The sequence below is a fragment of the Heterodontus francisci genome, chromosome 23, assembly GCF_036365525.1.
Source record: "Heterodontus francisci isolate sHetFra1 chromosome 23, sHetFra1.hap1, whole genome shotgun sequence".
In the NCBI taxonomy this organism is placed as follows: domain Eukaryota; kingdom Metazoa; phylum Chordata; class Chondrichthyes; order Heterodontiformes; family Heterodontidae; genus Heterodontus; species Heterodontus francisci.
Window position 1 is genome coordinate 27,785,996 of NC_090393.1, and position 24,533 is coordinate 27,810,528.

The following is a 24,533-nucleotide window of genomic DNA, read 5'->3' on the forward strand; positions in this document are numbered from 1 at the left end:
GGGATGTGCGCATTGCTAGCTAGACTTACACTTATTGCCCATCCATAATTGCCCTTGAGAAGGTGGTGGTGAGCTGCCTTCTTAAACCACTGCAGTCCATGGAGTGACAGTATACCAACAGTACTGGTAGGAAGAGAGTTCCAGGATTTTGGCATAGTGACAGTGAAGGAATGGTGATATAGTTCCAAGTCAGGATAGTGTGTGGGTTGGAGGGGAACTTGCAGGTGCTGGTGTTCCCATGCATCTGCTGCCCTTGTCCTTCTAGGTGGTAGAGGTCGCGGGTTTGGAAGGTGCTGGCGAAGGAGACTTGCTGAGTTGCTGCACTGCATCTTGTAGATGGTAAACACTGCTGCCACTGTGTGCCGGTAGTGGAGGGAGTGAATGTTTAAGGTGATGGATGGGTGCTGGTTAAGCAGGCTGCTTTGTCCTGGATGGTGTTGAGCTTCTTGAGTGTTGTTGGAGCTGCACCCATCCAGGCAAGTGGAGTATTCCATCACACAACTGACCTGTGCCTTGTAGATGGTGGACAGGCATTGCGGAGACAGGAGGTGAGTTACTCGCCGCAGACTTCCCAGCCTCTGACCTGCTCTTGTAGCCACAATATTTATGTGGCTGGTCCAGTTCAATTTCTGGTCAATAGTGACCTCCAGGATGTTGATAGTGGGGAATTCAGCGATGGTAATGCCATTGAATGTCAAGGGGAGATGGTTAGATTCTCTCTTGTTGGAGATGGTCATTGCCTGGCACTTGTGTGGCGCGAACGTTAGTTGTCACTTATCCGCCCAAACACGGATGTTGTCCAGGTCTTGCTGCATATGGACATGGGCTGCTTCAGTATCTGAGGAGTTGCAAATGGTGCTGAACATTGTGCAATCATCAGCAAACATCCCCCTTCTAACCTTATGATTGAAGGAAGGTCATTGATGAAGCAGCTAAAGATGGTTGGGCCAAGGGACACTACCCTGAAGAACTCCTGCAGTGATGTCCTGGCACTGAAGTGATTGCCCTCCAACAACCATAACCATCTTTCTTTGTGCTAGGTATGACTCTAACCAGCAGAGAGTTTTCCCCCTGATTCCCATCGAGTCTAGTTTTGCTACGGCTCCTTGATGCCGTACTTGGTCAAATGCTGCCCTGATGTCAAGCGTAGTCACTCTCACCTCACCTCTGTAGTTCAGCTCTTTTGTCCAGGTTTGGACCAAGGCTGTAATTAGGTCAGGAGCTGAGTGGCCCTGGCGGAACTCAAACTGAGTGTCAATGAGCAGATTAATGCTGAGCAAGTGCTGCTTGATAGCACTGTCGACGACCCCTTCCATCACTTTGCTGATGATCGGGAGTAGACTAATAGGGCAGTAATTGGCCGGGTTGGATTTGTCCTGCTTTTTGTGCACAGGACATGCCTAGGCAATTTTCCACATTGCCAGGTAGGTGCTAGTGTTGTACAGAATATTACATGTGAATGTCCACTACCCTGGCAGTTGTCATGATTCATTCATTTTCTGCCAATCCACAGTGTCTCCATTCTTTCAATGGCTGCAGGAACAGATGCAGCAACGGCTGTGTCATGGCTGCTTAGTTTTTAAGACACCTAAGCATAAAACCTGAAGAGTGATATAATGAGGTGCTAGCTGCTCCCAGGGTCTTAGTCGAGCAGACCATTGGCATCGTGAAGTAACTCATCAACAAAACTAGACTTTAATTCCTAGGCTGCATAGGTAGATATTGGGCTGGGGTTCTGTTGAAAGTTTACATCTGAAACATTCCCTCTTCAAATGATGATTGAGCTGGTGAGTGTTTTCAGCATTTTCTGTTTTTGTTTCAATTCCATTTCTGTGTCTTTCTCCAGAAATCTTGCCTCCCTGTCATGCCAGAGGATTGGACAGTGGCAAATGTGACACCCTTATTCAAGAAAGGGTGTAAGGACACTCCAAGTAACTACAGTCTGGTCAGTTTAACATCTGTGGTGTGGTGGGTAAGGTTTTAGAAAGAATAATCAGGGGGAAAAAAGTCAACAGGCACTTGGAGAGGTCTGAGTTATTTAAGGAGAGCCAGCACAGATTTATTAAAGGCAGATCGTGTTTGACTAATCTCAGAGTTTTTTGATGAAGTAACAGAGAAGGTTGATGAAGGGAATGTGGTGGATGTTGTCTACATGGGTTTTTTTTTTTAAAGAGTTTGACAAAGTACCACATAAAAGGCTGGTTACCAAAACTGAGGGTCATGGAATAGGAGGGTCGGTGTCTGCTTGGATAAAAAATTGGCTTAAGGATAGAAAACAGCAAGTCGTGGCAAATTGTTGGTTTTCAGACTGGAGGGTGGTAGACAGTGATGTTCCCAAAGGGTTAGTGCTGGGACCACTGTTTATTTTGATATACATAAATAAATAAATGAATGACTTGGATATTGGAATAGCGAGTAAAGTTTCAAAGTTAGCTGATGATACCAAACTTAGAGGTGTGGCAAACGGTAAGGTTGAGACGAACAGCCTGCAACAGGACATAGATCGCCTAGCAGAATGGGCAGACAAGTGACAGATGGAATTTAATGCAGAGAAGCGTGAGGTATTTTGACAGAGGGATAGAAAAAGGAAATATAGACTAGATGGCACAGTTCTAAAGAGTGTGCAGGAACAGAGAGACCTGGGGGTGCCTCTGCATCGATCTTTGAAGGTGGCAGAACATATTGAGAGAGTGATTATCAAAGCATATGGGAGCTTGGGCTTCATAAATAGAGGTATTGAGTACAAAAGCAGAAAAGCTATGCTGAATCTTTGTAAAGCTCTGGTTAGGCCACAACTAGAGTATTGCGTCTAGTTCTGGTCACCACACTTTAGGAAAAATGCAAGGGTCCTTGAGAGAGTGCACAGCCAATTTACCAGAATGGTTTTAGGGATGGGGGATTTTAGTTACAAGGTTAGGTTGGAGAAGCTGGGGTTGTTCTCCCTGGAGGAAAGGAGATTGAGGTGAGATTTGATAGAGGTGTACAAGATTATGACAGGTTTAGATAAGGTAGACAAAGAAAAGCTGTTCGCATTAACTGATGGTACAAGGACTCGGGGACACAGATTTAAGGTTTTGGGCAAGAGATGCAGATAGAATGTGAGGAAGAAACTTTTTTTAATGCAGTGAGTGGTAATGACCTGGAACTCGCTGCCCACGAGGGTGGTGGAAGCAGAGACGACGAATGATTTCAAAAGGAAACTGTATTGGTAGTTGAGGAAAATAATCGTAGGGCTATGGGGATACAGCGAGATAGTGATGGGTATGAGACTGACTGGATTGCTCTACAGAGAGCCAGCATGGACTTAATGAGCTAAATGGCCTCCTCTGTGACATCATGAATCTATGACTCTGCAATAAGCTGACAGTGCATTATTCCATGAGGTCTCCTTGGTGCAACTTCAGGTATACACAATGCCCAAAGAGTAGGAGTCCAGGGCTATTGCATCCAGACTACACTCTTGGCCTCCATTTTCCAGTAATGAAACCAGAACTATACCTGTGCCCAAAACTGGTGACAGAAGTAGCCAATTTGACATCCACCTGTTGTGAGAGTTAATAATTAACGATTGTTCTTTCCATTTTTATAATTATGGAAGTCTCTTTACTATATCAATTCATGAAAATCCATAAAATATTAAGTGAGAAATATTGCATTAAACACTCTGCCTGAACATTAACCCCCCCATAACAATTCTGTTCAGTGTTTCACTCAGCTTGTTCTCAAAATAGAAAAAAATTCATTAGTAATCACTTTTAAAGGCAACATGAGCAACAATGCATCTGAAGTTGTTATCCTGTTCCCAATCTTCTCCCCTTTTCCCTGGTGCTGAGGCTTAGTTTCTTGGGTGTCAGAAACCTGCACAATCCTGCCCAGTGGCAGCACAGGGGCGGCACAGTGGCGCAGTGGTTAGCACCGCAGCCTCACAGCTCCAGGGACCCGGGTTCGATTCCGGGTACTGCCTGTGTGGAGTTTGCAAGTTCTCCCTGTGTCTGCGTGGGTTTTCTCCGGGTGCTCCGGTTTCCTCCCACAAACCAAAAGACTTGCAGGTTAATAGGTAAATTGGCCATTATAAATTGTCACTAGTATAGGTAGGTGGAAGGGAAATATAGGGATAGGTGGGGATGTTTGTTGGGAATATGGGATTAGTGTAGGATTAGTATAAAAAATGGGTGGTTGATGTTCGGCACAGACTCGGTGGGCCGAAGGGCCTGTTTCAGTGCTGTATCTCTAATCTAATCTTCTCCATGCATAAGCTTATACAGTGAGGGTCAGCAGGGTCCTCAGCAAATGGAATGGGGAGAGGGGGTAAGCAGTCACAGTCAAGCCTGCCATTGTCTTTCTTGCTGGCATTCACTGAATAGCATTCAAGAGTGAGAACCCTAGCTGACTTGTTTCCTTCTCAGCTGAGTAATATGGAGGGCGGCGCAGTGGTTAGCACCGCAGCCTCACAGCTCCAGCGACCCGGGTTCAATTCTGGGTACTGCCTGTGTCTGCGTGGGTTTCCTCCGGGTGCTCCGGTTTCCTCCCACATGCCAAAGACTTGCAGGTTGATAGGTTAATTGGCCATTATAAATTGCCCCTAGTATGGGTAGGTGGTAGGGAAATATAGGGACAGGTGAGGATGTGGTAGGAATATGGAATTAGTGTAGGATTAGTATAAATGGGTGGTTGATGATCAGCACAGACTCAGTGGGCCGAAGGCCCTGTTTCAGTGCTGTATCTCTAAACTAAACAAAAAAAAATGCACACAGTAGGTGATGAACCTGGGACTTACCTGGTTTGTACTGTTTTTTTTTAAACTTGAATACAGCTTTATACACTTTTCAAATTAAGCAAATTGAAATCAGGTATTTGTATAAACTCACCAAAGAGAACTTAATACAGGTTATTTAAAACCTGAAAACATGATTTCAATAAATTGATTAACTTTCATTGTTTTCAAGGATGTCATTAACACAGCCCTCCAACTACAATTTACTACAATCCTCTAATTCTGGCCTCTTGAGCATCCCCTATTTTAACATCACCATCATTAGCCGCCATGTTATCAGCTGCCTTGGCCCCAAGATCAAGAATTTCCTCCCGAAATCTCTCTACCTCTCTCTTCTCCTTTTAGACCCTCCCAAAACCTACCTCTTTGACTGAATTTTTGATTATCTAGCCTTATATTTCCTTACATGGCTTAGTGTCGCATTTTGTTTGATAACGCTCCCGTGAAGCGCCTTGGGATGTTTTACTATGTTGAAGGTGCTATGTAAATGCAAGGTGTTGTAGTGGTTGTTTAGCACTGCTGCTGAATTAGTGGAAGACAAATGTTCCCTTCCGCCTCTCCAAACATTCTCCCATCTCAAATGATGCAGTTTCAACATTGCATGTCCCTTGCCTGAAGCCATAGGTATTTTGAAAGATCCCTGTCAAACTCCAGCAATGTATTCTATCTCGATTTGATTTTTAAAATGTGTTTAAATAAAATAGAAATATGCCTCTTCCAAACACTTTTTCAAAAGCTTCACTGGACTGCATACAAAAAAGAATCCAGGTCCTAGTAACTCTGAATGCTTTAGCACTATGACCAAGATTTTGATGCTGTGCACATTTCTGGTGGAAAATTAGTTCTTAGCGCCTAAATTCTAATGTTCCACTTTTGTGTGGAAAAAAATTTGGGGCAGTGTTGCACATCAGAAAACAAACCTAAAGGAACTGTTTCATGCGAAATGCAGCAATTGCAGTCTGCAAATGTTGACATGCAGAGCTAGAATCTTTAATGTTCATACTTATTATTACACTCCCACATGTAGAATCGTAATATGATTGTGCTGCTGAATTTTGCATCCAGTTTACAGGAAGAATTAAAAGTTTTAAGCCCCTTTATGCTACAGCACTGCTGCCTCTGGGGGTTTAAATATGGCTGTAACAATGGTCTCCTCTGGAGAGGTGGCACCAACAACCAAAGCAAGCAGCTGGCGGTAGTGGCAGCACAGGGTGATGCTCACTGCCAGTCTTCTGAGGGTGCAGCACTGTGATTTTTCATTGCTGACCGGCACAGATATCCCCCTAACATCCAGAGAGTTCCACATTCTAGACCTGGACGTTGTTTCACTTCTCAAACAGTGGATAAGCCGCTAGGTCTTGACAGCATGGAACTTGGGTTGATGAAGGACGTCAAGGATGAGATAGTAGAGGCTCAGGCCACAGTTTTCAATCCAATTGAGATGTGAATTGCAGGGAGCTGGAGGGATAGCCAGTGTAATAATGGTGTAAGGAAAGGCAAGGTCTGTAGACCAGTTAACTATGGTAAACTTCAACTGTGGGCTAACTTGGAATTCAGAATACAAAGGTCATATTAATGATAATTTAGAGATGTGTGGGACAATTTTGCAGGGTTTTGACAAGGGGACTAGGAAAGACTAACTTCTTTGATTTGGGCAGTCAGTTGTGGGGGATCGTCAATTTAAAAGTCACTGAGTGTAAGAGAGAGGTTAGGATAAATGTCTTTGCAGAAAGACTTGTGTTGCATGGAATGTTTTGCCAGCAGAAATAATTAAGTCAGAGGCCATTGCATTTTTTTTTAAAGGGGAAGAGTAAATAAATATTGGATGCAGAGGAAGATAGAGGGCTATTGGTTGAAAGGAGGGCTGTGCGATTATTTCTGGATTTCTGACACACAGCTGGTTCATATATGAGAGGCTGTAATGTTAAATGCATTTCTGCGGTTCGAACCAATCTTGTGCTTCTGTAATCACTTCACTCTGCCTTTATTTCATGCATAATGTAAATAAGCAGCTTCTAGTGTATCCGTAGCCCCAATAAATGCTTCAAATGATTGTGATGCAGTAACATAGAGGTGAAATAAATCATTCCAGTTGTTTGCACTGTTACTCAAACTAGAGTTCTTATCTGGGTGGGAAATCAGCTCTGATCGGTTTGGAACTGGCAGCTGAACATTTTTGCCTTTTTCTAAGGAATTTCAGCTGCTGTATTGTAATTACCTTCTCCTCTGTCCCTCCAGGTATTGCTGATTAAAGAGCAGACTTAGGACACATGAGGGTCATGGCCCAACACTTAATGGGTCCTGTTACCTACAATCTTCTAATTGTTTGTAGTAATCTCATCAGTCATTTGATATGTTTGGAAGAAAGAAGGGGCGGGAAAAGTAAAGCAGAAAGGCTGAAAACGTGCTATTAATTACAAATGGTGCACACACTAGACAAGCGTATGAGGCAAAATTCATACTTTTAACCCTGAACCACATAGGTAATACCAAAACAGGAAATGCGTTATTCCCTAAAGAGTCATACCTTTAGATCTGACACCTATTCTCCTGCTCTCTAAATTAGGGAACCTGCTCCAGTAAGTAGCTCATTCATTCTTGATGGCTAAATAAGGATAAAAAGAAACTGAACAAAGAAAGAAAGATAAGAGGATAAAGGAAGGAGAATGAGATCAGAAAAAAGGCAGTAAATAGGATTATATACTTTTCAAGGTTTTTCTGAAGTTTAATAAAAACCTTGTAGATTTGAATTTTGGCAGGTGTGAAAAGTATTGATTTAGCACCTTCCACATTTTAACTATTGGACTAAATTTAATTTATTTTTGGACTATGCGACATCTGATTCAGTTGTATGATTGTTACATATCTTTGTAGTAGTTTTTGCAGCTAGATTTTCACTAATTGCCCCAATTGAGCACATTTTATTATTTTTACACTGGACTAAGTTCATCAAGCCTTGAAAGCCTCATTTACACTGTGCATGAAACGAAGGCAGAGCAAAATGACTAGCGAGGATATTCTCTGTGTTTGGTTAATGGGAACAATAGTGGAGATGGGCAGAAAAGCTGGAAGATACAGCAACAACTAGCATCTTTAACAGAGGAAAACATCCCACATTATTTCACAGGAGCATTAACATGCAAAATTTAACACCGAGCCACCTAAGGAGGTATTACGACAGATGACCAAAAGCTCAACCAAAGAGGTAAGTTTTACGAGTGTCTGAAAGGAGGAGAGAGGAGTAGACAGGCAGAGAGGTTTACAAAGAGTATTTCAGAAATTAGGGCCCAGGCAACTGAAGGCATGAGCACCAATGATGGATCAGGGATGCTCAAGAGGCCAGAATTGGAGGAGTTCACAGTTCTCGGAGAGTTGTAGGGCTGGAGGCACTTACAGAAATAGGGAGGGGTGAGCCAAGGGAGGAATTTGAAAACAAAAGATGAGAACTTGTAAATTAAACTTGCACTGTTTGATTTTTCCATTTTTACTCTACTCCATGTTTTCTGCCTTGTGAATGAGCTTCTGGAGAAAGATGCAGCAGTTTTCTCTGGGGGAAGTGGGGGGGTGGGGGGGGGGGGTCGGGGGGCAAATTAAAATAACCAGTTTAGTTGAAGTTAATTCAATCATGTAGCAATTAAAGGTTTTTAGCAGGTTAATTTTCCAGCATAGATTTTACTGCATTTGTTCTAGTAACTGGTTCATGGCTGCCATTAGTGGGAAGAGGCTGTCTAGGAGTGTAGGCTTCAGTGGTGACTTCAGTCCTTAAACTGTGCTGCTCACCATCATTTCATCAGTTTTAACTCAGAGGGACTATAAAATTCTGTCCACAGTCATCACCATTCGAGTCAAGTCTGCTTTGGAGTTGGTGATTCATCCCGATCAGCCACTTGTACTATACCTGGCAGGGAGATCTCTGACAGCCTTAGGCGATCGTCTCCCTGAGTAGCACATGTACAGGACAAGGGCCGGGGTGGGTGGTGGTGTTGGTGGACACCTGCCTCATCAGCTAGGACCAGGAAAAAGCCTTTGACAGGATATCGCACACCTACATGATGGACGTGCTCTCCAAAATGGGGTTTGGCGAGGGAATCTGTGATTGGATCCAATTGCTCTATCAGTAGCACAATCTCAATCAATGAACGGGAATCAGAAAGTTTTCCGATCAAATTTGAAGTCAGACAAGGCCGTCTCCTCTACCCTGTCTTGTTTGTTTGCTGTATCGAACTGCTTGCTGAGTCCATCAGGAAGGATGCGAGCATAAGAAGGGTGACAATCCCCAGCAGCGGAGGCACTCAGGTCAAAGCCCCTCTTTGCATGGATGACGTTGCCCTCTTCTGCTCGGATCCGCTGTCAGTTCACAGGCTGATGAGCATCTGTGACCAGGTTGAGCCTGCTCTACCATTCTATAAGATCATGGCTGATGTGTTTGTGGACTCAACTCCACTTTTCCTGCCTACTCCTGATACCCTTTGATTTCCTTTCAAGAATCTGTCTACCTCTGCCTTAAAAACATTCAATGACCCTGCCTCCACCGATTTCTGGGGAAAAGAGTTCCACCGAAACCATAGAGAAAAAACTTCTTCTCATCTCTGTCTTAAATGGGAGACCCCTTATTTTTAAACTGTGTCCCCTAGTTCTAGTCTCTCTCACAAGGGGAAACATCCTTTCAATATCCACCCCGTCAAGCCCCCTCAGGATCTTACATCTTTCACTGAGATAACCTCTCAGCCTTCTAAAATCCAATGAATACAGATCCAACCTTTCCTCATAACATAACCGTCTCGTCCCAGGAATCAGTCGAGTGAACCTTCTCTGAACTGTTTCCAATGCAATTATATCCTTTCTTAAAGTAAGGAGACCAAAACTGTACACAGTACTTCAGATGCGGTCTCACCAATGCCCTGTACAACTGTAACAAAACATCTCTACTTTTATATTCCATTCCCCCTGCAATAAACGACAACATTGCATTTGCCTTCTTAATCACTTGCTGTACCTGCATACTAACTTTTTGTGTTTCATGTTCTCGGACACCCAGATCCCTCTGCATCTCAGAGTACTGAAAACTTTCTCCATTTAAATAATATGTTGCTTTTCTACATTTACAGCAATTATTTTCCTCTATTAAAAAAAGACAGACCAGGGATAGACACCATGGATATTTGACAAAATTATTGACTCAGCCACGGACATGGGGGCAATTAATCTGTATATAAAGTGTACAGCCAACCTAATGCAATCAAAACACAGTCCAATTTAAAACACATTTCTCCATATTTAGTAAGTACCTGGCAATGTTTTTGCTGGCACCAGTAGTCAATGTCTGCCTGCACGTTTGAGGTAGCGATGCAGAGAATCCAGGTAGATGTCAGGTGTGATCTGGACCCCTTTCTCTCAATTCGCGTGCTCTCTCTCTCCCTGTCTGTCAATCCCTATCCCCGCTCGGTGTCCATCTCTCCCCTCTCTCTCCCCCCATGTCCATCCCTCTCCCCCCTCTGTGTCCATCCATGTCCTCTCTCTCTCTCTCCCCTCTCCTCTCCTCCCTCCGCCCTCTCTCTCTCTCTCTCTCCCACCGTCTTCCTTCTCACCCTCTCTCCCTCAGCCTCTCTCTTTGACAGTTGCAGAGAGAGAGAACTCTCCCCAGAGCAGCTTTGTGATTAATCAGTTTTTAAGAAAAAAATTAATGGCCGTCAGTTTCAGTTTCACACTGACAGGTGCTGGGAATGGGAACAGCAGCTTCCGAACTGGACTTTTAAAAAAAATAAAATCGGGACCCACTGGAAAAACCTGAACTTGGCCTGAGTTGAGAAGCCGCTGTTCCCGCTCCCAACACCTGTCATTGTAAAAGTGAAACTGACAGCAGTTAATTTTTTTTTAAAGTCGGGCTTGTCTAGAAGGAAGAAGTCAATGGGAAATTTCTCATTCCTGGAATTGCCAGTCATGAATCTCACAATTTTTACCACAGACACTGGTGTCCACGTATGGACACGTTGCTGACCCCTGAGACAGACTTGTATTTATATAGCATCTTTCACAACCTCAGAATGTACCAAAGTGTTTTACAGCCCATGAAGTACTTCTGAAGTGTAGTCATTGTTGTACGAACCGAAAAACTAAGTATCATTTCCTGTTAATTATTTAAAAAAAACAGATAATGGTCGGCACTGAACAGATGATTATCAATATAATAAAAGCAAAATACTGCAGATGTTGGAAATCTGAAACAAAACAGAAAGTGCTGGAAATACTCAGCAGGTCTGGCAGCATCTGTGGAGAGAGAAACAGAGTTAACGTTTCAGGTCTGTGACCTTTCATCAGAACTGGCAAAGGTTAGAAAAGAATTAGGTTTTAAGCAAGTGAAGGGGAGGGGAGTGGGGGAAGAGAACAAAGGGAAAGGTGTGTGATAGGGCAGAGGGAGATTAAATAACAAAGCTGTCCTGGGACAAAGGCAAAGCATGTGTTAATGCTTGTGGTGAAAGACAAAGCATTATTCCAGAGAGATTGTTAATAGTTAAATAATGAGCAGCTCTGACTGCATGAAAAGCAGGCACATGGTTAAAAACTAAAATATTAAAAAAAGGCCAGTCATGCTCTGAAGTTATTGGACTCAATGTTCAGTCCACAAGGCTGGAGAGTGCCTAATCGAAAGATCAGGTGCTGCTCCTTGAGCTTGCGTTGATGTTCACTGGAAAACTGGAGCAGGCCAAAGACAGAAATGTTGGCATGAGAGCAGGGGGGAGAGTTGAAATGGCAAGCGACCGGAAGCTCAGGGTCATGCGTTTGGACTGAGTGGAGGTGTTTGGCGAAGCGGTCACCCAATCAGCATTTGGGTCTCCCCAGTGTACAGGAGACTGCATTGTGAGAAGCGAAGACAGTATACTAAACTAAAAGAAGTACAAGTAAATCGCTGCTCCATCTGGAAGGAGTGTTTGGGGCCTTGGATATTGTGGAGAGAGGAGGTAAAAGGGCAGGTATTACACCTCCAGCGATTCCATAGGACGGGGACGAGGTGTCGGGGGTAATGGAGGAGTGGACCAGGGTGTTGCGGAGGGAATGATCCCTTCGGAATGCTGAGAGGGGAGGGGAGGGGAAGATGCATTTGGTGGTGGCATCACGCTGGAGGTGGTGGAAATGGCGGAGGATGATCCCCCGGATGTGGAGGCTGGTGGGGTGGAAAGTGAGCACAAAGGGAGCCATGTCGTAGTTCTGGGAGGGAGGGGAAGGCGTGAGGGCAGAAGTGCGGGAAATGGGCGGACACGGTTGAAGGCCCTGTCAACCATATTGGGGGGGGTAATCCTTACATGAGGCAGGGTGTGAAGAAGCTCCCCTCACTCCATCTAACCTGTCTCCCTCTGAACTTGCTCCACTCTGTTCTCTCAGGTCTAACCCCGACATTGTGATCAAACCTGCAGACAAGGGTGGTGCTGTTGTTGTCTGGCCTACCGCTGAGCGCCAACTCTCAGGCACTTCTTTCTACCTCCCCCGGACCATGACCCCACCACCGAACATCAAACTACTGTCCACAGGACTGTCACTGACGACTTCTCCTGCAGAGATCTTCCCTCTACAGCTTCCAACCTCATAGTCCCACAATCCCAGATAGCACGCTTCTAAATCCTTCCTAAAGTCCACAAACAGGACTGTCCTGGCAGACCCATTGTTTCAGCCTGTTCCTGCCCCACTGAACTTATTTCTTCCTATCTTGACTCTATCTTTTCTCTGCTGGTCCAGTCTCTTCCCACCTACATCCGTGACTCTTCTGATGCCCTACGCATTTTGACAATTTTCAATTTCCTGGCCCCAACCGCCTCCTCTGCACTATGGACATTCAATCTCTCTACATCTCCATCAGGACAGCTTGTGGACTCTCAGCTTCTTCCTTGAACAGAGGCCCAACCAGTCCCCATCCACCACCACCCTCCTCCGCCTGGCTGAACATGTTCTCACATTGAACAACTTCTCCTTCAACTCCACTCACTTCCTTCAAGTAAAAGGTGTTGCTATGGGTACCCATATGGGTACTAGTTATGTCTGTCTTTTTGTGGGATATGTCAAACATTCCTTGTTCCAGTCCTACTCAGGTCCCCTCCCCCAACTCTTTATCCGGTACATTGATGACTATATCAATAACGTTTCCTGCTCCCGTCCAAACTGGAAAATATCAACTTTGCTTCCAATTTCCACCCTTCTCTCACCTTAACATAGTCCATCTCCGACATTTCCCTTCCTCGACTTCTCCACCTCCATCTCTGGGGATAGGCTGTCTACTAATATTCATTATAAGCCCACCGACTCCCACAGCTACCTCGACTACACTTCTTCACACCCTGCCTCCTGTAAGGACTCCATTCCATTCTCCCAGTTTCTCTGTCTCCGACGCATCTGCTCTGATAATGCTACCTTCCATGACAGCACTTCTGCCATGCCTTCCTTTTTCCTCAACCAAGCATTCCCCACCACCACCCCCCCACCAATATGGTTGACAGGGCCCTCAACCGTGTCCGACTCATTTCCCACACTTCTGCTCTCACGCCTTCCCCTCCCTCCCAGAACTATGACAGGGTTCCCCTTGTCCTCACTTTCCACCCCACCAGACTCCACATCCAGAGGATCATCTTCCGCCATTTCCGCCACCTCCAGCGTGATGCCACCACCAAATGCATCTTCCCCTCCCCTCCCCTCTCAGCATTCCAAAGGGATCATTCCCTCTGTGACACACTGGTCCACTCCTCCATTACCCCCGACACCTCGTCCTCTTCCCACAGCACCTTCCCATGCAATTGCAGGAGGTGTAATACCTGCCCTTTTACCTCCTCTCTATCCAAGGCCCCAAACACTCCTTCCAGGTGAAGCAGCGATTTACTTGTACTTCTTTCAATTTAGTATACTGAATTCGCTGCTCACAATGCAGTCTCCTCTACTTTGGGGAGACCAAACGCAGATTGGGGGGGGGGTGACCGCTTTGCTGAACACCTCTGCTCAGTCTGAAAGCATGACCCTGAGCTTCTGGTTGCTTGCCATTTCAACACTTTCCCCGCTATCCTGCCAACATTTCTGTCTTTGACCTGCTCCAGTGTTCCAGTGAACATCAACGCAAGCTCGAAGAGCAGCATCTTTCGATTAGGCACTCTACAGCCTTGCAGACTGAACATTGAGTTCAATAACTTCAGAGCATGACTGGCTTTTTAAAATTTTTTAACCATGTGCCTGCTTTTCATGTAGTCAGAGCTGCTCATTATTTAACTATTAACAATCTCTCTGGACTAATGCTTTGTCTTTCACCACATGCATTAACACATGCTTTGCCTTTGTCCCAGGACAGCTTTTTTATTTAATCTCCCTCTGCCCTATTACACACCTTCCCCTTTGTTCTCTCCCCCACTCCCCTCCCCTTCACTTGCTTAAAACTCAATTCTTTTCTAACCTTTGCCAGTTCTGATGAAAGGTCACAGACCTGAAACGTTAACTTTGCTTCTCTCTCCACAGATGCTGCCAGACCTGCTGAGTATTTCTGGCACTTTCTGTTTTGTTTCAATTCATACAAGTTTGTTTTCTCCCTTTTAATCAATCTACAGGTTTCAGTGAAATACTCTCATGAGAAAACATTTTTTCCCCTCCTTGGCTCCCACATAAATCAACAAAACACATTTTCACAATAAAACTTCTTTAATATACATTCTGCACTGAAAGATGACAACAGTAATGAGCTGCTTGATTATGCTCCTTCTGCTTGCTCTTCATGCAGTCATGTTTGAAATTTAAATGTAAACATTCATACAACTTCCCTGTGCACCACCATTGTTAACTAAAACCTTCCCAGGTTAATACACTGGGTGTGGATTTAGTTTGAGTTGGCTCCAGTCTAATGGCAGGAGCAGAGACAACAACTCCAGAAGCCATTGTGCATCATAATGTTCCTCAGCACTGCTATTATTTTAACTGACAACTTACTAGTACAAGTCTGACTTGCAACTCAGCAGACAACATGCCAATAAATATTACTTACATCTGCCCAGTAATAGCACCAACATGTTCGTATGCACATAAACAATGCCTCAACATTTAAAAACATACCCCTACAGCTGAATAGCTAACACGAAGCACTGCAGAATACAACAACAACTTGTATTTATACAGCATCTCTAATATAATAAATCATTCCAAGGCACTTCAGACATGATTATCAAACAGAATTTGTCACCAAATCACTTAAGGAGATATTAAGACAGCTGACAAAAAACCTGGTCAAAAGAGAGATTTTAAAATCGTATTTCAATGGATGAAAGAGAAGTGGCGAGGCAGAGAGGTTTAGGGAGAGAATTCCAGAGCTTAGGAGTTGAGGCAGTTGAAGGTACAGCTGTCAATAGTGGAGTGAAACAAAACAGGATGTGCAAGAGGCCAGCATTGGAGGATCACAGGGAACTTGGAGGGATGCAGGGCCAGAGGAGATTACAGGGATAGGGAGGGGCAAGGCCATGGAGGGATTTGAAAACAGGGATAAGCATTTTAAAAATCGAGGAGCTGCCAGATGTGGAACGAAAAGTAGGTCAGTGAGCACAGAAATTCCAATAAATAAAAGGATATTGGCAAATAAGGTTGTTTTCCAGCACCTGTTCAAAGTGCATCACTTTACTGAAGCTGCAGTACACAATGACCCTGTGTGCATCTCTTCAGCTGAACAAACATTTTCAGGGTTGAAAGACTGAAGACAGTCATCTGACTTCTGCCCTTCTAGATTCCTACATTTTTAAAGACTAAATGAGCATCTCACTTACAAAGTACTTGGCAAAACTACAATCTGCAAAATGTTGCAGTATAAATATTGGCATTGCATCCCCCATACAATTGTTGTTTGTCCACTACTTTCATAGAGTACCAAAGGAATATTTTGGAAGCAAAGTTGACAGATCAATGAGGCTGCTGGTGTAGTGGTGAAGGTCTGTTTGTTTAGTTTATGACTTGTGCTATTTCCTCTGCAGACCCTGCTTTCAAGGACATTATTGACCCATTTAGGGATTAAGATGCTTGCTATTTCTGCTGTCTGGAAAGATGATGGTGTAAGTATGACTGTTAGTATGTAAAAAAAACTTTACTGTTTCTTCAAATACAGTCACAGCTGTCAGTAAAAATATTAAGGAATGGAATCTCAATTTTCTATGTTTTTCTCTGGCTAAAGTAAATTTGTGCAAGGTAGTTAGAAGAAACATAAACAAAATCCTTCTCTTTCAATGAGCATATTAGCACATTTATAGATCAACAGACCCCTTCATAATTTGTAAGCAGTGTAGATGGAATCATAAAATTACAAGGAGATTGATAAAGTAAATGGGCAAAACTGTGGCAAATGGATTTCTATGTAGTTAAATGTGAGTTCATCGACTTTGGACCTAAATAGGATAGAACAGGTACTTTTTAAATGGTGTAAAGCTAGAAACAGTGGAGGTCCAAAGAGACTAGGGGGTCAGGTATACAGATCATTAAATGTCATGAACAAGTACAGAAAATAATCAGAAAGTGTAATAGAATGCTAGCCTTTATATCTAGAGGACTAGAATACAAGGGGATAGAAGTCATGCTACAGCTGTACAGTTAGACCACGCCTGGAGTACTGTGAGCAGTTCTGGGCATCACACCTTAAGGGGGGGGGATATATTGGCCTTGGAGGAAGTGCAACGTAGGGTTATCAGAATGATACCTGGACTAGTCACATCTGCCAATTAGAGTACCTGCCCATTATCCCTACTCTCTGTTTCCTGCCACTCAGCCAATTTCCTAACCAGGTCAATAATTTGCTTTCAATTCCATAGGCTTCAACTTTAACTAACAATCATTTATGAGGGGCTTTATCAAATGACTTCTGGAAGTCAATTTAAAATAACATCCATAGACAACCCCTGTCCACAGTTTAGTCACCTCTTCAAAAAATACAAATCAGGTTCCCTTTACAAATCCATGTTGGCTCTCTCTGATCAGCTGAAAACTAGATGTTAGGCATGTGGTCTATAATTCTTTTGTCTTCTTTTCTCACCTTTCTTAAATAGCAGAGTGATATTGCCTATTTTCTGATCAAAAAGGACCAGTTCCTGGCTTAAGAGAACTTTGAAAGATTATCCTTAGGACATCTGCAATATTGTCATCTACTTCCTTTAAAACCCTGGGATGGAAACCATCTGGTCCTAGATATTTGCCACTCTTTAGTTTTTTTTATTCTTTCATGGGATGTGGGTGTCACTGGCAAGACCAGCATTGTTGCCCAATCCTGATTACCCTTGTCAACTGAATTGCTTGCTAGTGTTACGAATAGGTAGTTAATTTTGAAAACAAATTTCTCTATATGTTCAACAACATATCCGTAAGCAAATTGTGATTTAATTTTTTTTTCCTTTTTAAAAAAAGGAAAATCCTGATGGCATATTTCTCCACTCCCTCAGTTTGTGAACCCTGACTTTTAAAGGACCGCAACAACACTGTTGTTAAAGTTAAAACAAAGAAGTAGGGTTTATTAACACACACTCTTAAACTCGGGAGGGGGTTAACTTTGCAACATACGCAAGGTTACAAGGAAAGCTAAAGGCATCAAAAGGGCAAGGACATTTACCAAGCAGAAAAATAGCTTAATTACAAACTGATGGGGGTCCCAGTTGAAACTAGAGTCTGTGTTTTTAACTTACGAAGTCCAACTGACTAGAAATGGAGTAGGAGTTGCAGGAAACCTCTTCTCTTACACTTCCTTCTTCTTGCATATTCGGAGATAAGCTGAGGCAACTTAGTTTCGGATTTCACCCTTGTCGACAAGAGAGAAACTGGCAGAGAGCAGATAGTTTTTCTTGCTGCTTTGCAGACTGTGGCTTCGTTCCTTCTTCTTGCAGGCAGGCAGGAGTTAGTGAGATGCAGCTTCAAGGCAGCTTTTTTTTGTATGAGCTGTTCTCTAACTGAAACTGTTTCAAAACCAGACAGGCTAAAAAGGGTGGCTTCTAGGTCATGTGACTGAACCCTTTCAAGTAGCTGTCCCACCTCCTGTTGGTGAAGTGATCTCCTTTCTCCATTTTACACAAGTTGAACACAGAAGTAAATCAACTTAAACATGCTATGTATAATGGCAGCTGACAATAACACCCAACTGCACAAAATTATGATAATTTACAGTTGGTTTTCATCCATTTGTGACACTCAGCCATTTCAGAGGGCAGTTAAGAGTCAACCACATTGCTATGGGGGTCTGGAGTCACATGTAGGCCAGACCAGTAAGGTCAGCAGATTTCCTTCCCTAAAGGACAATAGTGAACCAGATGGGTTGTTACAACAATTAATGATAGTTTCATGGCATCATTACTGAGACTAGCTTTCAAACCCAGTTTTTGTTGTATTAATTAAATGTATTAAGTAATTGAATTTAAATTACACCAGTTGCTGTGGTGGGATTTGAACTTGTGTCCCCAAAGCATTAGCCTGGGCCTCTGGATTACTAGTTTAATAACATTACCACAACTCCACCATCTCCCCTTCAGTGCCATTATTTTCCCTCAATCATAATATAACTACTTCTAAAATACTATATTAAAGCAGTGCTAAGCTAATATTTTTCTTTAGAAAAAATGCTCATATTGGATGTAATAAATTGCTTTTAAACAGTTTAACTAAGTTCCCATATGCTGCTTACATTAATAGCTTGGATGCAGTTGTAGGCTAGAGGCTGGAAATCCTGTGGCGAGTAACTCACTTCCTGTCTCCCCAAAGCCTGCCTACCATCGACAAAGCATAAGTCAGGAGCATGATGCAATGTTCTCCCCTTGCCTGGATAAATGCAGCTCCAACAGCACTCAAGAAGCTCAAAACCATCTAAGACAAAGCAGCCTGCTTGATCAGCACCCCATCAGCACCTTAACAATTCACTCCCTCAACTACTGATGCGCAGTGGCAGCAGTGTGTACCATATACAAGATGCAGGACAGCAACTCACCAAGGCTCCTTCAACAGCATCTTCCAAGTGTACAATCTCTGCCACCTAGAAGAACAAGGGCAGCAGGCGCATGGGAACACCACCACCTGCAAGTTCCCCTCCAAGTTACACAGCATCCTGACTTGGAATTATATCGCTGCTGTCACTGTCCCTGGGTCAAAACCCTAGAACTCCCTGCCAAACAGCACTTTGGGTGTACCTACAACACTTGAACTGCAGCAGTTCAAGGCAGCGGTTCACCACTACCTTCTCTGGGGCAATAAATGCTGGCCTTGCCAGCAATGCTCACATCACACGAATGAATGTACAAAATGCATGATTCTCCTCCCTAGTCAGGTGAGAAAGTTTAGTTTTAAGTGACAGCTAAGTGTTACATAGTAGATAACCAACTGCTAGTATATAAATATTTGGTGTTCTATATTAGAATAGTTTTGGGTAATACAGTCTCCTAATCACCATTTATTTGAACTCTAACCTCTCTCCTTCCCTCCACATAAAAACATTTTACCTCCCAAACTGGATTCAACTTCTGCTTAATGTGAGCTTCAACATCAATATCTCCTCCTTCTAATAGGCATAGTTCAGATTTTAGCTACACCCTCATTTTCACACTAGACCAATAGGTTGCCTACTTCTCACATTTTCTGTCACTTTTTACACAAATTTTGTTTCTGTAATGCCTTATCATTACTTGGTTGAGATGATTTGTTAAATTATTCCACTCGCAGTTCCTCTCTGGGTTTGTCTTTTTTTATTTATATCTCCCCTTTTTCTGTCACAGACCCACAAATATAAATATCAATTGTGGAAAACCACAACTTGCTGGATGTCAAGTGAGATGATACTATGCAGTGGAGGAAATGGGTTACATGCGCCACTACGCACAGGAGGCTTCAATCAGATAACCTTTTCCGACTGTACGAATACACCCATTGGCCTCTTATTTTTCAGTTTCAAAGAAGGATCCACACCCAAATGTCAACAGGCCCGCACTCTCCAAAGATGCTAACTGGTCTGTTGTGTTTCCAGCAAAACGCTCGTTTCTAGGAGTGTTTCTAGAAAAATCCGTTTTCCTTTCAGATTTCCAGCAACTGCAGTATTTTGCTTTTTAACTCAAGCTTCTGCAAAGCCAGTTCATTGAAGTGCCGAGATCAATGGTATTATTTAATCCCCATGCATTTCACACCTATCACACTTATACAAGGAACAAAGTGTACGTGGATTAAAGAATGGAGATTAGAAAATTGGTACCATCTGACACCATTTGTAATCAGACCACCAGAAGTGGTATACAGGCATTTGTTCTAACAGTTAAAATGAACAAGATTATTTGGCGAAGGAAAACAAGGGAAATAATGGCAGGTCAAATAGGGTGCTAAATTCTCCAGTTATTTCTATATTTACAGAGCAGTAGGGGCTCCCAATTTAAATTCAGCTTAAATACACAACACTGCATCACATATAAAATTTTCAAAAGACATTGAAGAAAATCACAAAGTATTTGGTGGTGTTGAAGGAAAGAATGTTCTTCTTTGAATAGTGCTCTGGAATCTTCAATGGGCTTCCACCCGAAACACCAGTACAGACAACTGAGACCTCAGTTTAATGTCTCATCTGAAGGGCACATACTCATCAATGTATCGCTCCCTCAGTAACTGCACTGACCTGTCAGCCTAGAGAATGAGCTTCAGACTTGGAGCGAGGATTAAACGCACAACCTTCTGACTCAAGAGGTGTGTTACCAACTGAGCCAAGCTAACACATAAAGGGAGTTTTGGTCTTCAATAAGGCATTGTTAGTCATAGAATCCCAGCATTAGCAATCCATCAACAATTTGGTAAGTAAAACCATGTTTTTAAACTACAAGTGAAGAAGCAGCATGGCCAGGACTGAAGGAGATATAAGTGCATGATCCATTTCCCAGGGCTGTACAGTGATGGATATAATAGGTTCACTATCGTGTCTGTTGCTTTATTTGACTTGGAGACAGGGCGTGAGAAAAAAGGTGGAGGTAGGGTATCGATTCCCTAATCCTTTAAATTAATTTTTTTTTTAAAATACCCTCCGGTGGAGCTAACCACATAAAAGTTGCATTGAAAAGAAATAAAGCACTCAGGTTCCTCAGCTTAAACTACAGCATTCCTCTGGTGATCAAAAATTATAATCCTTTCCATCTCAGATAACTGTCACTAGCCAAACACTATATTTTGTATGCTTGAGCCAACTTGGACATGTGATCATCAGTAATTTGTACCTTGCTTATGAAACCTGGTACAAACATTTGGCATCAATAAATGAAGGGGGTCTACCCTTCAAAATGCAGAGCTGCTCCATGGACTTTCCTGAATTTTATCCATTCCTTGTTGAATTGTACTCTTTCTGATGTGTAGCTATTTTATTGTCCACCACATCTTTCCACCACCTTATCCTAGTAGCCATACTTCCTGAGCAAGTCTAGATAGTGGGTATTAATAAGTTATTTGATCATCAAAGGTATTATAACCAACCCCGATTCTGTCTTTATCTGGTATCTGCATAAGCACATTTGCTAGCAATGGTAATGAAGGAATAATCACGAACCCGGGCCTTGGCTGATTGCCCCTCCATAGCTACTGACGCTGAGGCTAACTGTCACAGCCTAACAGCTGCCTTAGACACCTGAGAACAGATTAGGGATTCAGACATTGGGGGCTTGGATTTCCAGAGTGACTCATGCAATAAATTCTTTAAAAGTGCATTCACTTTTGTTATGTGGGTGAATGTGGCAGTCATTTTGTGCACAGCTATAACCCACAAACAGCAATGAGGTGAATAACCAGCTAATCTATTTTTGGTGGTATTAATTGACGAAATAATGATAGCCAGGACACTGGCAGAACATCCCACTCTTCTTTGAAGAGTGTCATAATTTAAAAGACAGGATTGTAAGTAATGGACAACAAAGAAACAGGAAGATAGCTTTCCCCCCACCACAAAAGGAGAAACAATTTATAGAAATACATTGTACAGTAGGTCAATGCTCTAGTGACACACACTTATACTCCAACCCATATTTATAACCCTTCTATCATGAGTAGGATACTTCCACCTTTATGGGTTTCGGTCATAAAAATGGATATTACAACCTCAGAATTTGCAAATCATGCAGTTTGAAAATCAATGTTATTTCTATAATAAATTCAGATTATTCCAGAGGCTTTAACTCAGTAAAATAAATTCTGTTTCTTCTATGTACACAACTCACAGCATCACTAGGCAGCTTCACATGCAGCATTTGTGGCAGAACCTGCCTCTCAAGGATTGGCCTTCACAGCCATCAGCAACCGTGCACCAAGAGAAGACACCCCACCTAAATGGATAGTTTGCTGCATGTCCATCACCTTTCATAGATGGAAGTATGTCAACCAACCGTATGTACATATAAAGAAGCAAACCATTTTAGCCATAGCTAGCCTAAAATAAACCAAAATTTGATCTCCTGATTTGTTACATTATATCAATGACTACACTTTAAAAGTACTTCACTGATTGCGAAGTGATTTAAGACATCCTGAGGTCATGAAAGGTGCTATATAAATGCAAGTTCTTTATTACTTTATAGAGTCATAGCGTCATACAGCACAGAAACAGGCCCTTCAGCCCATCATCTCCGCGCCAGCCATCAAGCACCTATCTATTCTAATCCCATTTTCCAGCACTTGGCCCGTACCCTTGTATGCTATGGCGTTTCAAGTGCTCATCTAAATACTTCGTAAATGTAGTGAGGGTTCCTGCCTCTACCACCCCTTCAGGCAGTGTGTTCCAGATTCCAACCACCCTCTGGGTGAAATTTTTTTTCCTCAAATCCCCTCTAAACCTCCTGTCCCTTACCTTAAATCTATGCCCCCTGGTTATTGACCCCTCCGCTAAGAGAAAAAGTTTCTTCCCATCTATCCTATCTATGCCCCTTATAATTTTGAACATCTCAATCAGGTCACCCCTCACCCTTCTCTGCTCTAAGGAAAACAACCCTAGCCTATCCAGTCTCTCTTCATAGCTGAATTGCTCCAGCCCAGGCAGCATCCTGGTGAACCGACTCTGCACCAGTGCAATCACATCCTTCCTATAGTGTGGTGACCAGAACTGTACACAGTACTCCAGCTGTGGCCTAACTAGCGTTTTATACAGCTCCATCATAAACTCCCTGCTGTTATATTCTATGCCTCGGCTAATAAAGGCAAGTATCCTAATGCCTTCCTAACCACCTTATCTACCTGTGCTGCTGCCTTCAGTGATCTATGGACAAGTACACCAAGGTCCCTCTGACCCTCTGTCAGGGTCCAAGAGTCCTACCATCCATTGTATATTCCCCTGCCTTGTTAGTCCTCCCAAAATGCTTCACCTCACACTTCTCAGGATTAAATTCCATTTGCCACTGCTCTGCCCATCTTACCAGCCCATCTATATCATCCTGTAATCTAAGGCTTTCCTCCTCACTATTTACGACACCACCAATTTTAGTGTCATCAGCGAACTTACTGATCATACTTCATATATTCACATCTAAATCATTAATGTACACTACAAACAACAAGGGTCCCAGCACCGATCCCTGTGGTACACCACTGGTTAAAAACTCACCACTTTATTAATTGGCAACACAGTGACACGGAACTTTGAATGACTGATTTCTGCCACCATACTGGGGGGATATACCATCCTGGAAGCTAGATAACTTTCACAGGGAGAACAAAACAAAACTGAAAGAAACATGATATGGTCACTGCCTCACATCTTCTAATCACTGGCAAAAGACTGTGATCAGCTTTTCTGTTTGCAGACATTTCAACTGTCACAGATAATTGTATGTAATTTTTTTTAGTAGCAATAATCAATATAGACTTCTCATTTATTTTTCCAAGACAAGCCTATTACTACTCTATTTCTCAATTTCCAACAAACCTCATCTTCTGGGAGCACCTATGTGAAAACTGGGCTGTGCATTGAGCATCATTTTGAAACTTTAAATGAATGGCGAGAAAATCACTCAAACTTTTGATAAACCTCCCCAGCAGGAAAGAATCCCTGTTGAAAGCATAAAGTCAGGAATCAGCCATGGCTCAGTGAGTGGCACTCTCACCTGAAGCAGAAGTTTGTGGGTTTAAGTCCTACTGCAGGACTTGAGCACAAAAATCAAGGCTAATACTCCAGTGCAGTACTGAGGGGGTGTTGCACTGTCAGGGGTGCCATATTTCAGATGAGACCATCCTAGGCCATCTGCCCTCTCAGATGGATGTAAAAGATCCCATGGCACCATTTCAAAGAAGAGCAGGGGAGTTGTCCCTGGTGTCCCGGCCATTATTTATCCCTCAATCAACATCACAAAAACAGATTATCTGGTCATTTTCACATTGCTGTTTGTGGGAGCTTGCTGTGCGCAAATTGGCTGCCGTGCTTCCTACATTACAATATTGACTGCACTTCAAAAGTACTTCATTGGCTGTAAAGTGCTTAGGGGTGTCCAGTGGTCATGAAAGGCGCTATATAAATGTAAGTCTTGCTTTCTTTAAATGCAGTCATTGAAATCTTCCCAGAATTGCTTCTCTTTGAAACGGTTCAAACAGTAACTTATTTCAGGCTGCAACACTTGTCAGTGATAAACTATTGTTACCTCTATTTTAATTAGTTGGAATTAAAATAAATCATGTGTACACACCTTCCAACAGGTTAAAAAAAGAGAGGTGACTTTGGATAATGTACACCACAGAAGAGCAAAACCTGCACATATTTATTATTAATTTAATTAGTCATTAATTTAAA

At 42.8% G+C, this 24,533-nt stretch overlaps 1 protein-coding gene and 1 long non-coding RNA gene across 9 annotated transcripts in view; one reads left to right on the plus strand and one right to left on the minus strand.

Annotated features, from left to right (window-relative positions):
• LOC137382664 (uncharacterized) overlaps window positions 1-1,939 on the plus strand; it is a 50,219-nt gene extending 48,280 nt beyond the window's left edge. Inside the window, exon 3 of the long non-coding RNA XR_010977254.1 lies at window positions 1,847-1,939. This is a non-coding gene — a long non-coding RNA (uncharacterized lncRNA). The remainder of the gene's footprint in view (window positions 1-1,846) is intronic.
• emid1 (EMI domain containing 1) overlaps window positions 1-24,533 on the minus strand; it is a 426,608-nt gene that overhangs the window by 300,170 nt on the left and 101,905 nt on the right. The gene's annotated exons all lie outside the window — the stretch shown is intronic.